Source organism: Canis lupus, chromosome 10 (assembly GCF_003254725.2).
Source record: "Canis lupus dingo isolate Sandy chromosome 10, ASM325472v2, whole genome shotgun sequence".
NCBI lineage: Eukaryota > Metazoa > Chordata > Mammalia > Carnivora > Canidae > Canis > Canis lupus.
In genome coordinates, this window is record NC_064252.1 from 38,080,971 (window position 1) to 38,101,109 (window position 20,139).

Here is a 20,139-nt window from a genome sequence, read left to right on the forward strand (position 1 = left end):
TTGATTCATTTCATTTTACAAGACCAAAAGTCCCGTTTTTAAAAAATACAACAACCACTGATCTCATAAGAAAAGCCCAGAAGTACTGGAAAGCTATCCAAATTTTCCAAATTTCTTTCACTTAAGAGCTTGAATGTTATTATTGGCAGCAAATACTGCCCCTTGGTTTTCATCATATAACGGGCTCACTTTGTTGTTGAGGCAACATCTGCCTGATACCCAGTTTTGAATAATTCGTTTGTTGGTCGCTCTGTTGAACAAAAAATGCTGTCGTATAAAGGAAAAGCTGCTACTTGAGCTTGTATTTCCATCACACAAGTGTTTTTCCCGATGAGCTCTAGTGCATTTGGGTGCCACCACGGTGAACTGTCCATCAGCATCTTTGACACACCATGACTTTTGCAGCATAAATGTAAATATCAACGTGGCGCAGAAGTAAATCAACTTGGGATTATTATGAAAATAGCTTTAATGGCTTAGACCCTCCTTCCCAAAGGGCTCTGTGGATCACACCTTGAGAATGATTAGTCGGCATACCCAAGGAGGAGTAGAGGCCCAGCATGCGGGAATTTGATTGCCTAATTCTCTCCACTTTATCTCTTACGAGAGAAATAAACCTAGTGCTGTGAGAGTAGCCTTCAATTTACCACTTGGGGCTTGATTTGTGTTCCTTGAGACCCGACTTTGGTTTAAGTTTACTGAAACTTCTCTTTAAAATGCTAGCGTCAAAAGGAACACTGAAGTCGCTACCACATCAACATATACACATTTAACGCTTTCGGGGTACAGAACACTGTGCTAGCTACGAGCATGCAAAGCACGGGAAGCATCATCGCATAGTCTCATCCCTGAGCTCTCCGCACAGAGACGGAAGGGTGTGCAATGATGCAAGTCAGCACTTCCTTAGCATGAGTAGAGATTAAAAATACAGCAGCTCTTTAGGAATAAAGAGAGACCACTTGAGCCTGGATCATCCACAGATTTGTCAACAAATTTATTGAGAACCTACTAAGTGCTGGATCTGTTCTAGGTACAAGGAATAGACGAATGAACAAGACAAATCCCTGACTTCATGGAATGTACTTTCTATAGCAGGAGATAGGCAATAAATAAACAAATATATCATCTAATGATAGGCATCTATGCAGTGAAGAAAGCTAAAGCAGGGTAAGGGGACAGATTGCGTTGGGGGTCTGTGTGGGGAGGGTCCTACTCTGAACAGGGCAGTTAGGGAAGCCCCTTCTGTGGAGGTCCTGTCTCCTGGGACAGGACCTCGATAAAGAGAGTGAGTGCACTCTCACTCTCACTTTCTTCTGTAGGAAGAAAGCTCTACGTAGAGGGAGCTAGACATGTAAACACCCTGAGACCAAATCAATCCTGGTTCATTTGAAGAACCACAAAAAAACCTGTATGATAAGAAGAGAGGCCAAGAGACTGATTAAATCCTGGATAGACTGAGAAGCCATTGCAGGTGTTGAGGGGCCTCGTCACACTCCCTAATCTAGGTTGTTCAGACAGGACTCTGGAGGCTGAGGGGAACTGACAGAAGGTCCTCGGGAGCAGACAACAGGGGGAGGAAGTTTGCAGATATCCTGGAAAGCAAAGGTGGGGGCTGAGAGCAGAAGGTCAAATACGTTAATTCTCCTTGGAAAGCAAGGCAGACAGGATTTGCCTCCATGGACTACACGGAGACAATTAGAAAAAGAGCAGAATTGAGGAAACATCTTGGGTTTGGGGATTGAAAAATCCAGTGGATGATGGTACCATTTACTGTGAAAGGGTATGTGTGGGCTAGGTCCATTGTCAGCTCCGTTTTGGATATACTAAGTTTGAAATATCTATTAAACGTTCAAGAGAATACGTCGAGGGAGGTATTAAATATATGATTCTACATCTGACGTGGTGGCCGTGGCAGAGGACAGAATTGGAACTAAAGATATAAACTTAAGTGTAATATAAATGGTGTTCTGAGCCACAGGACTGGACAAGACGAATACAGTGCAGAGAACTGGGTCAGTCTGTGCGACACAGAGAAATCATAGTGGAGCAGGGGAGCCAGCCAAGATCCTTAGAAAAGGCAGCCAAAGAGAGAGAAGGAAAGCCAGGTGAGCGTGGTGTCCAAGAAGCCAAAGGAGAAGAATGACAAGAAGAAGCTATTGATAAACTCTGTCAAACACTGCTGGGGGTTTCAAGGGAAACGAGGACTGGGAGACAACCGTGCACTTGACAAGAAGGGCGTCAGTGGGGAGGAGCTTTGCCGTCTGACTGCAGCATGTTACAAGAACTTGGGAGGGGTGAGGACACATGGGTAGAGATTCACATTGCCAGGCATTATTGCTCCAGAGAAGAGCAAAAAAAATGGGACTGTAGTTAAGGAGGACATGGTAGAGACAGAGGCTTTTTTTATTTTCTGCTGGAAGTTATTGCATGTAGCATAGTTGAGTGCTCAGAGTAATAATTTAGCAGATAGGTAAACTGCACTTTTGGGGAAAGAAGAGGGTTAATGACCACAGCAGATCCCGTAAGCAGACGAGAGGGAATGGGATCACCAGCATTATCCAAATGTAGGTACTTTGACAGATTTGTTAGTGGAAAAGTAGGTTATTCCCCCTCCCTTGCTTCTGTTTTCTCCGTGATGTATGAGATGAGGTTGTACGCTGATAGGCAGGGGGTTGAGAAGAGAGAAGGTGTGGGTGTGAATTTCCAGAGAAATGCAGGATTGAGGTTGAGAGTTGGCTGAAATTCATAGCCATACTTTACAGTGAATGAACCAGCGAGAACCTCAAAAAAAGATGAAATTTGAATTGGCCTCAGAAGCAAGGAGAACACTCAGGCTCAGAGATATAGTTTGGACACTGAATTAAAAAAAAAAAAAGTGTTACAGATGTAAGTGCATTGAAATCTGGCACCATGACAGTCTTGTTCAGAGGGACAGTGGGTGCTGGATAAATGTCTACTGAATGAAGAAATGAATGAGTAGAGGGATGGATTAGTGAATGCCAAGACATATCTAGAGAACAGTGGATGTGGGACATTTCGGTCTTTGGAGGTCCCTAGAGGGGATCAAAGATGAGGAACAGATAGGAACTTAGGAAGATCTTAAACACCTGGATAAAGGTTTTGGCCTTAAATCATCAATAACTGGCACCAATAATTAAGCTTGTTGATAGAAGTTCTGCACTTCAAAAAGCAGGACTTGACCCAGTTCCAGACCACATGAATCTGAGGGCACTCTTCACAGAGTTGGGCTCTTAAAAAAACACTCTAATTTGGTAGCATGACTATCCTACCCAGTCACATTATGAAAACAACCAGCAATGCTCATTTCAAAAGCCAACACGTCTACTTAACATCTCTCTTCTGACATAGTACAGGGCTCTGGGGAGAACAATAACCTAATTTCCTGGGGCCCTTCAAAGTAAAGGGAGAGATGTGGGTCACACAGCAATGTGAACCCACATCAAAACGGAGTGTCTCTCCCTACAAGGTCAAAGAGGCCTCAAAGTGGTGATTCACAGACAACAGGTGCCCTCAAAGCTTTTTGTCTCCATGGTCTTAAATGGCATTTAATTGGCTTGCATTTTAATGCCATAGAGCTCTGGGTAGGAGAAAGGAGAAAAGAATTGTAAATTGTTGCAAAAGAATTAGAAAGCTTTTTCAAAGGGAATCATGTTCCAGAGACAGAAAAGGCCATCCAGAAGCTTTTAGGAAACCTTAGGGCATCTGAGGCCAGTCAACACTTCTGCCCTGCAGCCTCCATCCTGAGGCCCCCCGTAGCTCCAAGGACCATCATTATCATGACAGGTGAGCAGAAGAATCATCACATAAATTTGGACTCAGACTTCCTCCCAGATACCGTTATCCTGCCAGGTCCTCCGGCTTCCTCCACCTGAGGAATTACACTTGGAAGAACCTGAGCCCGGATCCTCCAGCAGCCCAGCCGATGCAGGGGCTCCTTCCCTACGCCGCTCCTGGAGCTCACCTGGCCCACACGATTGCACACCTGGCCATCTCGTTTGGGCAAGAAGTTTAAGAAATGGGAAAAAAGAGAAAGCAACAGAAATCACTCAGCAAAAAAGCACGTCTCCATAAATTATCATCACCAATGAAAACAGTGAGTAGAACCAAAGTTCTTTGAAGGAGGGAGTCTTTCCCAGGAGGGGTACAGCCTCTTGCCTAAAGCTCCGCCGGGTGGGGTTCTCACTGGGTGGTGCTGTTCCTTCCTGTCCTGGTGCCCACAGCCCCAGTGTCCCCCGGCCCTGGGTGTCCCCTGAGGCAGGCCAGCAGCACCCTGCCCTCTCCTGCCTGCCGACCCCGCGGGGGTGCGGGTGGGGGCTCTCGGGGGAGCACCCTCTCTCTGCATCACCCTCCAGCTGACTCAGTTCAGTTCTTTCAAGCTCAGCAGTCTGTGCTCCACCACCGCGGTGGCCTGAGGGAATCACCTGGGGCAGGATCACAGGACACCGTGCTGGCCAGGAGCTTTCATCGTCGGGGCTCCGCGAGCACAAATTACAAGTACAGGATAACAAGGACAGACTGCAGGTAGGGAAACCTTCCCTTCATCCCATGACCCACGTGCAACTGTCGTTGAAGTCGTGGTGTATTATGTTCTTTTAGTCCCCACTTCTGGATATTTACCTTTTTACATGATAAGCTCTGTATTCGATCATACTCTATGATTTTTTCCATATATTTTTAGACAGGAGTATTATCCTGTGCATTAAAAATCAATAAAAGAGGGGACACCTGGGTGGCTCAGTGGCTGAGTGTCTGCCATTGGCTCAGGGCGTGATCCCGCGGTCCGAGGATCGAGTCCTGCATCCCGCTCCCTGTGAAGAGCCTGCTTCTCCCTGTGCCTGTGTCTCTGCCTCTCTGCGTCTCTCATGAATAAATAAATAAAATCTTATTAAAAATCAATAAAAAAGTATTTAATCATAGTTCTCCTGTGTGTGTGTATGTGTGTGTGTTTCCTTGCTAGATGCTGGTGCTATAGAGACCTAAAAAGGAAGCCTTAACTCCCAGGCAATCACTTTTAGGGGCAGGTATGATTTAGGAGGGATGTCCTTCAGCGTGTCTTTTCCTGAGGCAGGAACCTTGTGCCCACCCCACCCCACTGCCCCGCCCCCCCAACTCTCCCTGCCCCAGGGGATGCACAACCTTCTCTTTGCTCTTTATGTATGGCAATTTGTACACTCTTAAATTTGCCCGAGCTGCTGGAGCCCAGGAGGCTAACTCCAGCCAAGGGGGGTACACACGGTTCGAGAACATCGAATAATTACAGTTTCTCTCTCATCAGTGCCCACCATGAGCCAGGCACTGGCCTGAGCCCTGCACCCAAGTTAACTCTACATGATTCCTACTTTACAGATGAGGACCTAAGTATCTCACCCAAGGATGTACAACTACGTGGATCCCTAGGGGGGAAAAAGTGTTGGGTTTATTGGTTTATTTTTTTTTTCATTCTTCCTTCTTTTTTTTAAATTTTCTATTTGTATTAACTTTAGATTTATAGAAAGGTTGCAAAAAGAGTACTCCCCTCCCCCAGGTTCCACTAATGTTAATATCTTTTTTTTTAAGATTTTATTTATTTATTTATGAGGGACACAGAGAGAGAGGCAGAGACACAGGCAGAGGGAGAAGCAGGCTCCATTCAGGAAGCATGAGGTGGGACTCGATCCCAGGACTCTGGGATTATGCCCTGAGCCAAAGGTAGACGCTCAACCACTGAGCCACCCAGGTGTCCCCCACTAATGTTAATATTTCAAGTGACCACAGCAGGATGATCAAAACCAGAACTATAGACCTTATCAAGAGTTTCACTGCTTTTTCCACCTTTTTCTGTTCCTGGAGTGAGCATTGCACTTAGTGTTGATTTCTTTCTCTTGTCCTCTAATATGTGACAGTTTCAATCTTGCCTTGTCATTCATGACCTTGACATTTTGAAGAGTATGGATGCATTATTTCATAAAATGGTATTATTATTTGTCTGATGTTTTCTCCTGATTTGGAGGAAGTTATGGATTTGAGGCCAGGACACCCCAGATGTGCTTGCTCTCAGGACATACTATCACAGGGTTGTTACTGGTATGTTAACCTTGATCACTTGATTAAGATGGTGTTTCCTCATCGCAAAGCTACTACTTTCACTTTTGTCATTTGCAAATATTTGGAGGAAAATGCTTTAAGAGTAGGCAAAGATCCTGCATCTCCTCAAACTTATAGTATCCATTAGTGGGTCCAGTCTGTAACAGTTGGTACTGAGAAGTTTGCCAAAAAGGAACTTTCAACTTCTGTCTTTCTATCTCCATTTATTAATAGGAATTTTATAAGTAACAGATGTTCCTACTCCTCCATTTATTCCTTCAATTATTTATTTATATCAGGATGAGCTAATGGACAGTTGCTTTTTTCTATGGGTTAGAGTCTAATACTGGCATTATTTATTTGGCTACTCAAATTGCTTTAGCTTTTGTTTTTTAGAGCTCCTTCAGGTTAGCTCTTGAGTTCTTAGGACAAGCTAACACAGGCAATGACACTCTAGTGCCAATGAGAACACTAAGCACCAGACTTTGGCTTCTAAATATCATTCTCCAATATAACAAATCAGAGCTCCCTGAAGGAGTGATTGATTCCAGGACTGGGGGAGAAAAAAAATTCAGGGTGAACTTGGAACATCTTATGGTGCCAGAAAGCAATGAAGTGCTCAAATAAGTTTGTTCAGTGCTGTGCCTGGTGCGCCGTGGGTGCTTAATACATGTTTGTCATATAAATTACGGTCTCAACATCAAGTGCTCAGACCACTCCAAATATGTGTCCAGGGTCACCCAAGTATTCCCAGTGACAGTTCAGACAGCCCACAGTGGCACAGCCAGGCAAGTTGCCCAGCCCAACAGCCTGTGTCACATCCCTGTACACACCCAGGAAGAGGCCCCAGGAAATTGTCATTAATGTGGTCTTGGTATCAGGCACCCTAGGCTGCTGCCTCACATCTGCCGTGGACAGAAACAAGCAGTCCCGTACAAGTCCTTTCTGCACAACCTGCCTGTGTTGCTACCCTGACTGAGACTGGCAAAGAAACTCTGCTTGTGCTCAGAGCATCTTCCCTCAGTGGGCTAGGCCTCTACAGGATGGGGGGCGCCTTGCCTTCTAATACTGCTGATAACAGAAAGATAAAATGATTTCTTAGATACATAGAACTGAAAAGAGTGCCTGATAGGTGCTATCTGTTCAACAACTGCTAGGTTTCACCATTAATATCAATATTTCTAGAAGTAGGAGTTTAGAAACTGCTTCTTCTCCAACAGCTTTCCTGGGGATTATGCTCTGGCTCCTCAGAAGATAAACTAAAATTCAATAAACACTGGAAGCTTACACAATCCTGGCTCAGGGGTCCCAGGGAAGGCAGAGTCCATACCCCAAGGTGCACATGGGGAAGCAGGTGACCAGAGGTTGAAAGCATTAGCATTAGATTCTTCCCCAAATCCTCCTTGGCTGCTTGGCTGGTTGGGATGGAGGCAGAGGGAGCAAGGAGGGCTAATGTAGACTGCAAAAAGTACCATAAGACCTTGGCACCACTTTCGTCACAGCGATCTGTCAGAAACATCTACCTGCATGGCTCAAGTCCTTCCTTAAGCTAAGAAAGGGCCTCAGGTGGCCTCATCCAGGTGTGCTTCCCCAGGGTCCTTTCTGACTAATCGCAATTTACTGAAAGAAGTATCCTAGCTCCTGTGCTGAATGGATCTGCATGAGTGTTCCTGGCTCTTCCACCAGACAAAATGTTTCCAGTGAGCTTGACAAAGCTTTCAGAGATATAAATTTAAAAACCTTTCCCTTTCCAAAAAAAAATTAATAAATAAAAATTTTCCCTTTCTTCTTCCCTTTCCTCATTAGCACAAGCTTCTGACAGTCCTTGATTGTAAAGTGTGCTACATCTTAGGAGTCTTACTTCTGTTTGGGAAATAAAGTGTGTATGGCTATAAGGCTGATCCTAGGGACAGCCCGGGTGGCTTAGCGGTTTGGTACCACCTTCAGCCCAGGGCGTGATCCTGGAAACCTGGGATCGAGTCCGGCGTCAGGCTCCCTGCATGGGGCCTGCTTCTCCCTCTGCCTGTGTCTCTGCCCCTCTGTGTGTGTGTGTGTCTCTCATGAATAAATAAATAAATAAAATATTTTTTTTAAAAAAAGCTGATTCTATTTGAGTGCCTCCAGAAACAAGGGGTGTGTAAGATGTGTCATGCTGAGGGGCATGACAGACCTGGAACAAGCCAGTCCAGTCCACAACTACTGAGGGAGGAACCCAAAGCATCTCCTCACCCCACATTCGGCTCTACCCAGCTGGGACCAAGTACAATTAAAGCTCAGGAGGAAAGGTCAGGGACTTTACTGATTCTGAGAGCAAAGGAAGTATTTCATTTCCTTGTGGGATTCTGTTTTAAGAACCCATTATTTCATGAATTGTTTTTATAATGCTAGCTTACTCTTTGGATTATATTTTTTGGTAAAATTGTTTAAGTCACATAGTTAACTGTAGTTTGGAATGAAAAAGTGGTGTGACTTCTTGCCTAATGTGTCAGGAGCCCCTGGGCTAAACTTGAATGGCTGATGCCAGCAGCTTTCCTGATCAATATGAGAAAGGTTGTCACAAAGACTAAAAGGTGACAAATGGGAACATCACAGGGAAGCAGCAGAAAATATCTGAGAACCAGGTCCACGAGGTCAGTGCAGGATTTTCTGATACTCAAGGGTAAGAAGCACTTCCTGATTTTGGGTTGGGTTCCCAGTGATCACAACCAGACAGGGTTCCCTGATGGGCAGCCCCCACCTGCGAATATGGTGTGGAAAGACCCCAGGTAGACAGTCTACATGTACACTAACTTCAAGGTTGGAACAGTTTTCAGAACCTTTGCTTTCTGCTTTTCTGTGAGATGGTACCCCCCTCAGCCCCACCATCATGACGGTGAGGTCTAAGACCTAGATCTGGGCATAGGGCCAAGTACTTCCATTAAGTTTCCACCTGGTTCATATTAAGAACTACACGGAAGTTGGGGGCCAATGTCTCAGCCAATGACCGTGTTCTCCTTCATTCATATGCCCTCATCAGCATCTCTGTAGGTTAGAGCAGGGTTTGAGCCATTTTTGGTCTTTGGAATATATCATCACAATAAACTATGAATCACATCCCATTTTTTTCCCTAGCATATAACAGTCCTTCTAGAAAGCAAGTTAGTTATGTGTACCAAGGATGCTCTTAAAGTTCTCATTTGAGGGATGCCTGAGAGGCTCAACGGTTAGACATCTGCCTTTGGCTCAGGGCATGGTCCCCGGATCCAGGGTCAAGTCCTGCATCCGGCTCACTGCATGGAGCCTGCTTCTCCCTCTGCCTATGGCTCTGCTTCTCTCTGTGTGTCTCTCATGAATAAATAAATAAAATCTTTTTTAAAAAAGTTCTCATTTGACACAGTAATCCCAGTGTTGATGATGAAAAATGAGGAAACAATGTAAAACACAAAACTCCAGGAATATCTTTGTTCACAAAGTTTATTTTGAAGGAAAAAAATTAGAATGTGCAGATATCTAACAATAGGAAACAGTTGCTAGAAACTGGATTAGCAAAAAGAGAGAGAGAGAGAGAGAAAAACGGGATTAATTTCCCAGACTAGGGTAGCTTGAGTGGCTCAGCCGTTTAGTGCCGCCTTCAGCCTAGGGTGTGATCCTGGAGACTCGGGATCGAGTCCCACGTCGGGCTCCCTGCATGGAGCCTGCTTCTCCCTCTGCCTGTGTCTGTGCCTCTTTCTTTCTTTGAGTCTTTCATGAGTAAATAAATAAAATCTTAAAAAAAAAATTCCAAGACTAATATATAGTCATTAAAATTATGGAACTCTAAAGACAGCAGAATAAAGTTTTTTATTCTAATGCTTAAGCAAACGTACATCTATACAAGCCTCATAATAGAGAAGAGATTCTCTAAAAGTAAAAGACATTGTTCTGAAAACCTAACCAAGATGTTCTTCTGGAAAGGGAGGGGGTCAGAGGGCAAGGGCTGGCTGTAGAAGCAAGGAGAACATTCCTCTCAGACTTGAGTTCTGCATGAGAGACAGGCAGAGTAAGCCAGGCTGAAAGAGGGCTTGTTCAGCCATACCATCTTCTTGTCTTCAGTCATTGGGCACAGAAGGAGCTGTGGGGTAAAAGAAAAGTCAAATCTTGTCATTGATTTTGGCAAAACCTACTCCCCCCACCTTGACCTTTCCCCAGGTATGTGGTTGTGTAGGGTTCTCCCTCACATGGGCTCCCTCACCCCCAGCTGCAGGGGCAGGCTATGGTGATGTACCCCACTCCATCCCCTGTCTGGGGCCAGATGGAAGATACAATTGGACCCCTTTCAACACCTGTAAGGAGGGACCAATCATCAGGGAGCAACAGTGAGATTCTTGGAGCCATCCTGGCACAGCCTGGGCCAAGAAAATGGATCACAAGTCCTGGCAGCCACACAAGTTCATCAGTGAACTGAAACAGAGAGCCACGCCCAAAGTCTACAAAATAAACCTCACCTCAACCAGCGGTCACCAGGAGCCATTAGAGAGTAAAGGTGGAGACCAGACTGCCCCACCCCCGTGATGATAGAACTCAGGCTTCCTGATGCCTGCACACCGCCCAAGGAGAAGAGGAAAGTCTCTGATAAATCCAACTTTTCCCTTCTGTTTCCTTTCTGCTCCTCTTCCTCGCCTTTCCTTTCCCATCCCAAGTAGAATTGAGAGGAAATGCAGGATGCCCGGTTAAATTTAAATTTCAGATAAACAATGATTTTTTATTTTAAGTATAAATCTGTCCCATTCAAATGTTTTGTGTTTGATATGCTAAATCCGGTAACCATACCCCTCAGAGACAGTTTTAATCTGATTAGCCTAAGGCACCTAGAATGGACAATGTTAAGATTCTTTGGGGAAAAAACAGGGTTGGAATAATGAAAGTTTTATTTTGTTAGTACTGTTTGCCGCTGCTACGTTTAGCATTCCAATCTACCGCTAAATGGGAATAGACACTCCAGAATGAAATCAGCTCAGTTACTTGAAATGAAGCTACATTTTCTGTATATTTGAGTGGTACATTTTTTCCTCACTGCAAGACTTGGAAATGAGCAACAGAATGTGTGAAGAAGTAAAAGGAAAAAGTTTCCACATTTTCCATCAGGAAGAATCATAAAGATACTGGCCAGATCCGGTGAGTCCAGAAACAGAGATCTTAATATACTTAAAATCACAAAGGTAATCACAGAACTAAAAGCACATTACCAACCTTTAAGGCACAGGCACACGATTGAAACACAACACACAAATCCCAAAGTGAAAAAGGGTGACCTTTAGAGAATTTAACATGATTTTATTTTTTGGAGTTTTAGCGTGTAAGTGTCACCCTAACTTCCACATTGTGGTTTGTGATGGGTGTAACTGGTTTTCTAAAGTGGATTGGTTCCTTCTCATCTCAGTGATTGGCTCCTCTCCTACCCCACCTTCACCCTATGTGATCGGTTTCTTCTTGTCTCTCCCCTTACCCATGGTTAGGTCTCTCTCTTTATCCCCTTCCACTGTGATGAAGAGGAGGAGATGGAAGAGGAGGGAAGAGAGTAACCAGCTTAGGGGGGGGTTATAAAGTTTAAGATAAAACATAAACATGCCATTGTGTTTTTGAAGCCTTGAATACAGAGTCAAGCTATATTGTCCAGGGAGAGGACTGAAAGGAACCTTTCACGTTTGGAGAGTTGAAAAGGAAAGGCTCTTGATGGGTGTCAGAGACCTACAAGAGGCCTCATGTCTGTGGGACAGATGAGTCAGCTTGGGGAGAGCACCTCAGAGAGATGAATTCTATAGAAGGGACTGGGTCTTAGGACTGTGTTTAGGGGAGTCGAGGACGGCCATGTTAGGCCAAGCATAGCCCAGAGGGGAGGAGATGAGCATCAGAGATGTTCTCGTGGGGGCCCTAGTGGCCCTCGGCAGGAGCAGGCCTGTGAGGCCTCCCAGCAGCAGTGGCCCAGACAGGGAGCAGGACACGGCTGTGGCGCCTTGTTCAGCTACCAGTGGAGGTTGAGCTGACCCCTTTTAGAAAGGATTTGTTCCCTCAGACTTCACAGCTAACCCAGGGCAGGGGCATGAGGATCTCCGAGGGTGAGATGGTAGATTTTCTGCCAGTCCGGGTGGAAAATACACGAAGGGTGTGGTATCAATATCAGGCAAAGAGGAATTCAAGGCAAGAAGCATTAAATGAGTCAGAATGGTACTTTCTGTAAAGAACTCCACAGTGAGGGCCTGCCACGAGTCTCTGATAATCCTTCTGCAGTGCTGTTTGGCACTGGCAATCAGAAAGTCTTAAATGTAACTCGCCATATCAGAGAAGATATGATTATCTCCTGAGATGCTTTCATTTGACCAATTTCAACACCGTATTATGATTTAAAAATGTGAAAACACTGATACGTGAATTCTCCACATGATTAATGTACAACAAAGCAAAATCTAGTATTGCTCTTCCTGATAAAAACATCACCATTATTTTTTTTTTAATTTTTATTTATTTATGATAGTCAGAGAGAGAGAGAGGCAGAGACACAGGCAGAGGGAGAAGCAGGCCCCATGTGCCGGGAGCCCGACGTGGGATTCGATCCCAGGTCTCCAGGATCGCGCCCCGGGCCAAAGGCAGGCGCTAAACCGCTGCACCACCCAGGGATCCTAAACATCACAATTATTAATGCAACATGCAGATGTCCAATTTATCCTTTATTATTTAACATTGATCTGAAGTCAGTGTAATGGCATGTAATGTTATTGCGAGTCAATGCACTTTGGAAGGCAAGAAGTCAGGAATAAATATGGGAATGAAAGAGGCAAAAGTAATATTATTTGGGAATATGATTATATGACTGGAAAACAAGAAATTTCATTATAAATGATCAGAAACAATCTGAATTAAGTTAGGTAGCTAGTTACAAATTTAATACAGAAAAAAACTAATAGCTTTCTCATATATAATCAACAATCAGAAGATATGAGGGAATAAAATATCCCTTTTATAATAAAATGAAACATGCATGAATATCAGACAGGACTACAAACCACATAATCTACTCTACCTTAAATAAAAACAAGTTTACTACAAGAAATTAGGAAGTTTATGATATTTGGGAGCCAAGCGTGGTTGCCACACAAGGAGGAGCAACCCTACCTACAGCAATACCCCACTCACACTGCAGGAATGTTCTAGAGAAAATCCCAATGGCACTGAGCACCTTGGTCATGAGATCTTCCAAATGGATCTCCTCTTGGTTCTTACTGCTGTCTTCCTAAATTTTAGGAAGCTGGTGCGTCAGTTCCATAGAACTCACGTCATATTCAGGGCCCCGCTACAGAATCTAGAAAATGTGTTCTTTAGCCTTTCGGTCTTTACAGGAAGCATGCTAGAAGGGAGTTCCAGCTAGTGTTGAATGATACAATTTATAGTGTCCATAGTCAGATAGAAAATAATTAATAAGAAACATGTAGGATGTATAGTGTGTGCAGAACATTGTAAAATTCAGTTGGAGGACATTGAGAACTTGAAAAAAAAATGGAAATATGTAGTTAGTTCTTCAGTAGAGACAATTAATAATGCAAAGATGTCAACTTACCCTAAATTACAGCCATCCAAAATCCAAATCAAGATTTTTTGAGGTAAAACATTATAAACATTTTAGTCTGAAAGACAAATCTATGAAACTGTTAAGAAAATTCTGGAAGAGAAGAGGGGCACCTGGATGGTTCAGTCAGTTAAGCATCTGCCTTCTGCTCAGGTCATGATCTAGGGACCTACTTGCTTCTCTCTCTCCTTCTGCCTGCTGCTCCCCCTGCTTGTGCTCATGCTTTCTCTCTGTCAAATAAATAAAATAGAAAGAAAAGAAAGAAAGAGAAAGAAAGAAAGAAAGAAAGAAAGAAAGAAAGAAAGAAAGAAAGAAAGAAAATTCTAAAAGAGAAAAAAAGTGAGGTGAGAACTAGCCTTAACACATAAAAGTAGATTTATAAAGCTTTTGTAATGAAAATTTGGCCCTGGTGCAGGATCGGAGCGAGTCCAAAAACGGATCCAAATGTATGTCAAAATGTAGTACACAATAAATGTGCTCTTTTAAACCACTAATGAGATAAATAAATTCATCCATGAGTGGCATTTTTGAAAACTGGTTCAATATATAAATAGATAAAATGTTATGCTATTTCCTTTGCCTTACCCCAATATAATGCAGGTGGGGTAGAAATTTTTATAAACACAAAGGTATAAATATATTTTCTTTATTAAAAGATTCAAACATCTATAGAAAGTAGAAAAACATTTAAAACAGAACTGACAAACCACAGCCCTGAGCCCAATCCAGCCCCCTGTCTTTTCAGATAAATAAAGTTTTTTTGGAACACAGCCACCCCTATTTATTTATATTTTGTCTGTGGCTGTTTTCCTGCTACGTCAGAGTTGAGTAATTGTGACTGAAACCATGACCCACAAAACCTAAAATTTTTGCTATGTGATCATTTACACATTAAGCCTGCCAATCTGATCTAAGTTTAAAAAATCTAAGAAAAAAGTAAAAATGCTCCAGGACTACACTGTTTCCACCACCATCGAACACTTCTTTCCCAGAGTTAACACAGCTAGTAATACAAGTGGAGCCTTCCAGGCTGTTCATTATACATTCATGTGCACACATACAAATAATTTTCATATAAGTGATATCGCATATAATATGTATTGTTCTATAACTTGTTCTTTTCATATAGTACATCTGTAGTTCTTTCAATGCCATAGAGAGGTACCTCATCCTTTTCAGTGACTGCACAATATTATACAGTGAGGATTCAACCAAAATTTTGTCCTTCCATAGGGAATGAGATTTTCCAATGTCTCATAATTATAAGCAATATAACAAAGAATACTAAATGTTCACCTGTGCACAAATATGCACAGGTGAAAAATATTTTAGTAGAATAAATCCTTAAGAATTGAATTACTGAATCAAAGGGCATGCCCTTAAAATTTTAATTTTGATAGCATCAAAATGCCCTTCAGAAAAAGATATCAACACTTAAACTCTTCCCAACTGGGTATAAAATTGATCTGTTTTATTAAGCTTTCTATCCATACACAATATTATCTAATCTTATTAATTTCAGTCACTGTGGTGGGTGAAAAATATATCTCATTATTTCATTTTGCCTTTCTCTGACTGAATGAAGTTGGTCATATTTTAAAGTTTCTTCTGGCCATTTGTGCTCCTACGAATGGCCCATTTTCAGCCTTTGTTCATTTTCTTTTTTAAGATTTTATTCATTTATTCATGATAGACATAGAGAGAGAGAGAGAGGCAGAGACACAGGCAGAGGGAAAAGCAGGCTCCAGGCTGGGAGCCCAAAGCGGGACTGGATCCTGGGACTTCAGGATCATGCCCTGGGCCAAAAGCAGGCACTGAACCGCTGAGCCACCTAGGGATCCTCCTTTGTTCATTTTCTAAAACAAAGTTTGAAAATGCATATTTTGCTCATTCTACACAGCATTTTGTAGTTCTTGTAATTAGTTGCCAACATTTAGAAATTGGGATATTTAACATATTTTAAATTCATATTTCTAGCTTCTCCTGGATATTTGACGGCTCTCCAGCATTGGGCCCTCAATGGCAATAAGTGGCTGGAACAGAAGAAAAGCTCTTTTTTCTAGTGGAGTAGGTGCAATCCTGCACCTCATGTCCCTCTTCTCTTGGAACAGGTCACTGATCTCTTCCAATGACCTGTTAAGTCCCTATAGGGTTTGCACTTGGGTTTTGCAAACCCTTTTGTTTGGTCCTTTATCTTTTTTTTTCCTTAATGATTTATAGGAGCTCTTTACACATGTAGATATATGCATGCGTCTCTATTATGCATTAAAATATTTTCTGATATTAATTCCCTTTCTTAAACCTTGTTTATGCTATCTCTTGATAGTCAGAAGTTTTTAAATCTTCATGTAGTGAAATCTATCAATTTATTTCACTTAAGAACCACTGGGTGGTTCCACTTAGGAAGGTCTTCCTTAGGGGATCCCTGGGTGGCGCAGCGGTTTGGCGCCTGCCTTTGGCCCAGGGCGCGATCCTGGAGACCCGGGATCGAATCCCACGTCAGGCTCCCGGTGCATGGAGCCTGCTTCTCCCTCTGCCTATGTCTCTGCCTCTCTCTCTATGTGACTATCATAAATAAAATAAAATAAAAAGGAAGGTCTTCCTTAAGTCGGGTTTATAAAAATATAAAAAATACTATTGTTTATGCTTTCCTAAAATGCTTATAGGTACACAATAATATTATACAGTATTACTATTATATGTTTAGTTCTTTCCTATTTCATGTGCAAATTATATTTTGTATGTGTTGTGATAGCCACCTGCCCTATTTCATTTTTAGACTGGTTCATCATTTGCTCTCTTATTTGAAATGCCACAAATAAGAGTACACCATTCTGTGCATCTTTCAAAACTCAATAGCATATCTAGAGGATTATTTTATGTTGGTCTACATAGATCTACCTGATTTTTAATAGCTATATTAATGATTATCCATTTAAATAAGTATTATAGATTTTGTCTAGTGTTAGGCGACTACAAAAAGTGGCACAATAAATATTTGTTCCATATGCACCTGTGTGCCTGATTATCAGTAGAATCAACTCCTAGGAGTTGAATTATCAAGTTTAAATGTATGTGTACTTCGGAAAGATAATGCCTAATTCCTTGGAAGATAGTGAGGCTTATACTCCCACCATCAACATTCAGGACTGCCTTTTTCCAGCCTGTGTATTATCTAATTTACTGATCTTGCAAGACCATCTGATATATCTGGTAGATGAAAAGTGGTGTCCATGATTTTAACTTCTATTTCTTTCATTTTCAATGAGATCCATCCTCCTTTTACGTGGTGGAACCACGTAAAGGAACCATTGCTTATTCAGGTCCTTTGTACATTTTCTAAGATCTTTTTCTTACTAGTCAGCTAATGCTTTACACTGAACTATGAGGTCCTTCTTTTAAGCATTGTAAGTATTTCTTTCTCTAATTTTTCTGTTTAGGCGTTCTGCTGTGTAGAAATGTTTTTAACGCAGTCGTGTGTATTAATGTTTTCTTTTTACGGCTCTCAATTTTAAATATTATTTAGAAGGAACTTCCACTTCTCTCTCTGTCTCTCTTTAATATGGAATGCTTCACAAATTTGTGTGTTATCCTGGTACAGGGACCATGCTAATCTTCTCTATATCTTTCCAATTTAATATATGTGCTGCCACAGAAAGCATCCTTCTATCTCTTAATATTTGTTCTAAAAAATATCCCATACAGGACACCTGGGTGGCTCAGTGGTTGAGCAACTGCTTTTGGCTCAGGGTGTGATCCTGGGGTCCTAGGATCAAGTCCCATATCAGGCTCCCTGCGAGGAGCCTGCTTCTCTCCCTCTGCCTATGTTTCTGCCTCTCTCTGTGTGTCTCTCATGAATAACTAAATAAATCTTTAAAAAATAAAAAATCTCCCATGCTAATAGTCATTTTTTACATTTAACTTTCTAAGTCATTTGTAATGGCTTTGGTGGCAAGCTATAACTTTTTTTCAGTTGTCCCAACCATTTAGTAAATAATCTATCTCTTACCAACTGCTTTGAAATTATCATATATTAATTTCCTTAAACATTTGGGGCTACTTCAGGACATTTTATATCATTCCAGTAATTGATCTATTGGTTTGCCAAAGTCAAACCTTTTTAGAGAATGTGGCTTCAAGATACAGTGCCATGAATGAGAGTCTTAGTCTTGGTTCTAAAAGAGACACAAAGTTCTGATTTCATCCCTGACCTCTTAAAGACAAGAAAGAGATTGCTGCCATGGTAAACTCATGAGCTTCCTCTCATCTACAGCCCAGTGACTAGCTCCATGCTGGCCATCAGTGGCACTTGGAGGACACAAGATGAAAAGATAAAGGTGTTGCTAGAAATAGAGGGCCTTGAGGAGATCTCAGGCCATCCCCAGATCCTTTCTTTCCCAGTACAGAAGACTCTGTAAAGACTTCTGATACATATATTCATATGCTGTAGGCAAAAGTGTCTTGGGACATTCTAAATTCAGGATCACTATTTGAGATCTCTTGTTTTGGATCTGGCAACAGGAATACCCTAACCTGTTTATTTCATCTCCAAAGCCTGTGCATAGTATCCTAAGCAGCGGAGTCACCACATCACCAGGCTTATGTCATTTGTATGAATACAAGAAAAAAGGTAAATATTTTGCTCCTCCTTCTCAAAATAAGAGCAGAGTAACAATCCACTCCACCACCACCCCCAGATAATTGGCTTTAAAACACCTCAAAGAGAAAGCAAGATTAAACATTTAGCTGCTACCCTGTGGGGAACTCTGGAAAAAGTCACACATTGTGCAAGATTTAATTTTCTCCCATTTCCCCCTTAAGGTCTGACTTCTATCTCACTCCCAACAAGGTGATAGAAGATAGAAGAGTAGCCTCCCCACAGTTGTGGGGCGGTAGCGCTGAGAAAAACTGAAACAAAAGCACCCAAGTTGAGCTCTTTCAAGAAAATCAGCAAATGACAAATAACACGAAAGATAACAGCCAGCAACTGACCTCCTGCAACCTGAAAAAGATCACACAGATGTCTGGCAGCTTCTCTGCCTCAGAACAGAACTCAGACACTTCACAGAGCTGAGAAACCCAGTGTAACCAGTGCTGAGCTTTTCCAGAGGTCTGTTGGGAGTTTGCTTTTCCTTCCCTCCTTTTTGGGGGAGGTTTTACTAAATTCAAAGTGTAAAGATTTTTTTCAAATTTATTAAATAGAGAGATTTTAAAGATTTTAAAAAATTTATTTGAAAGAGAGAGAGGAAGTACAAGAAAGGGAGGGGCAGAGGGAGAAGGAGAAGCAGACTCCTTGATGATCAGGGAGCTGGAGGTGGGTCTTGATTCCAGGACCAGGGGTCATGACCTGAGCCAAAGGCAGATGCTTACCCAACTGAGCCATCCAGGCCCCCCAAGGTGTAAAGCATTTTAGAACTGGTTCTGTCAACTAGAGGGATTTAAGTCAAACTCAAAGTCTATAGAGTAAATCATGTTTCTCATGTTAAAAACAAGACAACTGGTACCAAATGGAGTCACTTGCGCTAAGCCCCTGTCACCAAACTGAGACTTAATTACAGTTTCAGCTTTCTCAGAAGTGGAATCTTAAACTCATCAACCAAGAATAGAATCACCTGACCAGCACTAACTAGGTCATCTGTCTGATAGACTCCTGCTATTTCCTAAAGGAAAGTAACCGTGCTTTAACCAACCTGTATCTTTCCCCAGTGTGAATTCCTCATTCCTGCTCCCTTCTGTCTGTAAAAGTCTTCCATTTTGTACAGTTCCCCAGAGTTCCTTTTTATTTGCTGGATGGGATGCTACCCAGTTCGTGAATCATTGGATAAAGCCAATAAGATCTTTAAAAATTACTCAGTTGAATTTTGTTTTTTAATGTTTGATATAAATATACATCTAGATAGATAGATGATAAATGGATGGAGTGGTGATAGGTAGATAGATACAGATAAATAGATAAAGAAATAAGGGATATACATCTAATTTTTTAGATGCATCATTGATTGGGGAGAAATATGGAAGAGTCATGAAAATAATTAGAAAAAAGGAAGAAGGAAAGAAGAAAGGGTGCAGAGGAAGTTCTATGAACTGTTGAACTGCTGTGTGTGTTAGTAAAAAATTAACAAATTGGATTTTAATCATCAGAGGTTAATTTTACTCAACAACATAGCTTTCCTTAGTACTGTTAAGTATTTTAAACCTACAAAATGTATAAACTTTAAAGATGAATAGAATAAAGGTTTATCAGTGAGCTTAAGACTCAAAATGGTGCAAATACAGTGGAAGCTCCCTTCTCATCCCTCCCCAACTGCACTCTCTCTCCCCCATCCCCTCCCCATGCTCCCACTCCCAGCTTTCTGGAAGTTGGCAGTTATACACACATATTTACCCCATAAGTACAGTTCCGTGTGTCCATATAAATGTATAGTATTCTTTTGTATGCTTTTAAGCTTTTGACATAAATGATATACTTCATGTAT

At 42.0% G+C, this 20,139-nt stretch overlaps 1 non-coding gene across 1 annotated transcript; it reads right to left on the minus strand.

Moving 5' to 3' along the window:
• Positions 1-17,219: 17,219 nt before the first annotated feature.
• On the minus strand, positions 17,220-17,324 carry LOC112675790 (U6 spliceosomal RNA). Its single transcript, XR_003146063.1, has one exon. It is a non-coding gene; the product is annotated as a U6 spliceosomal RNA (small nuclear RNA).
• Positions 17,325-20,139: the final 2,815 nt, after the last annotated feature.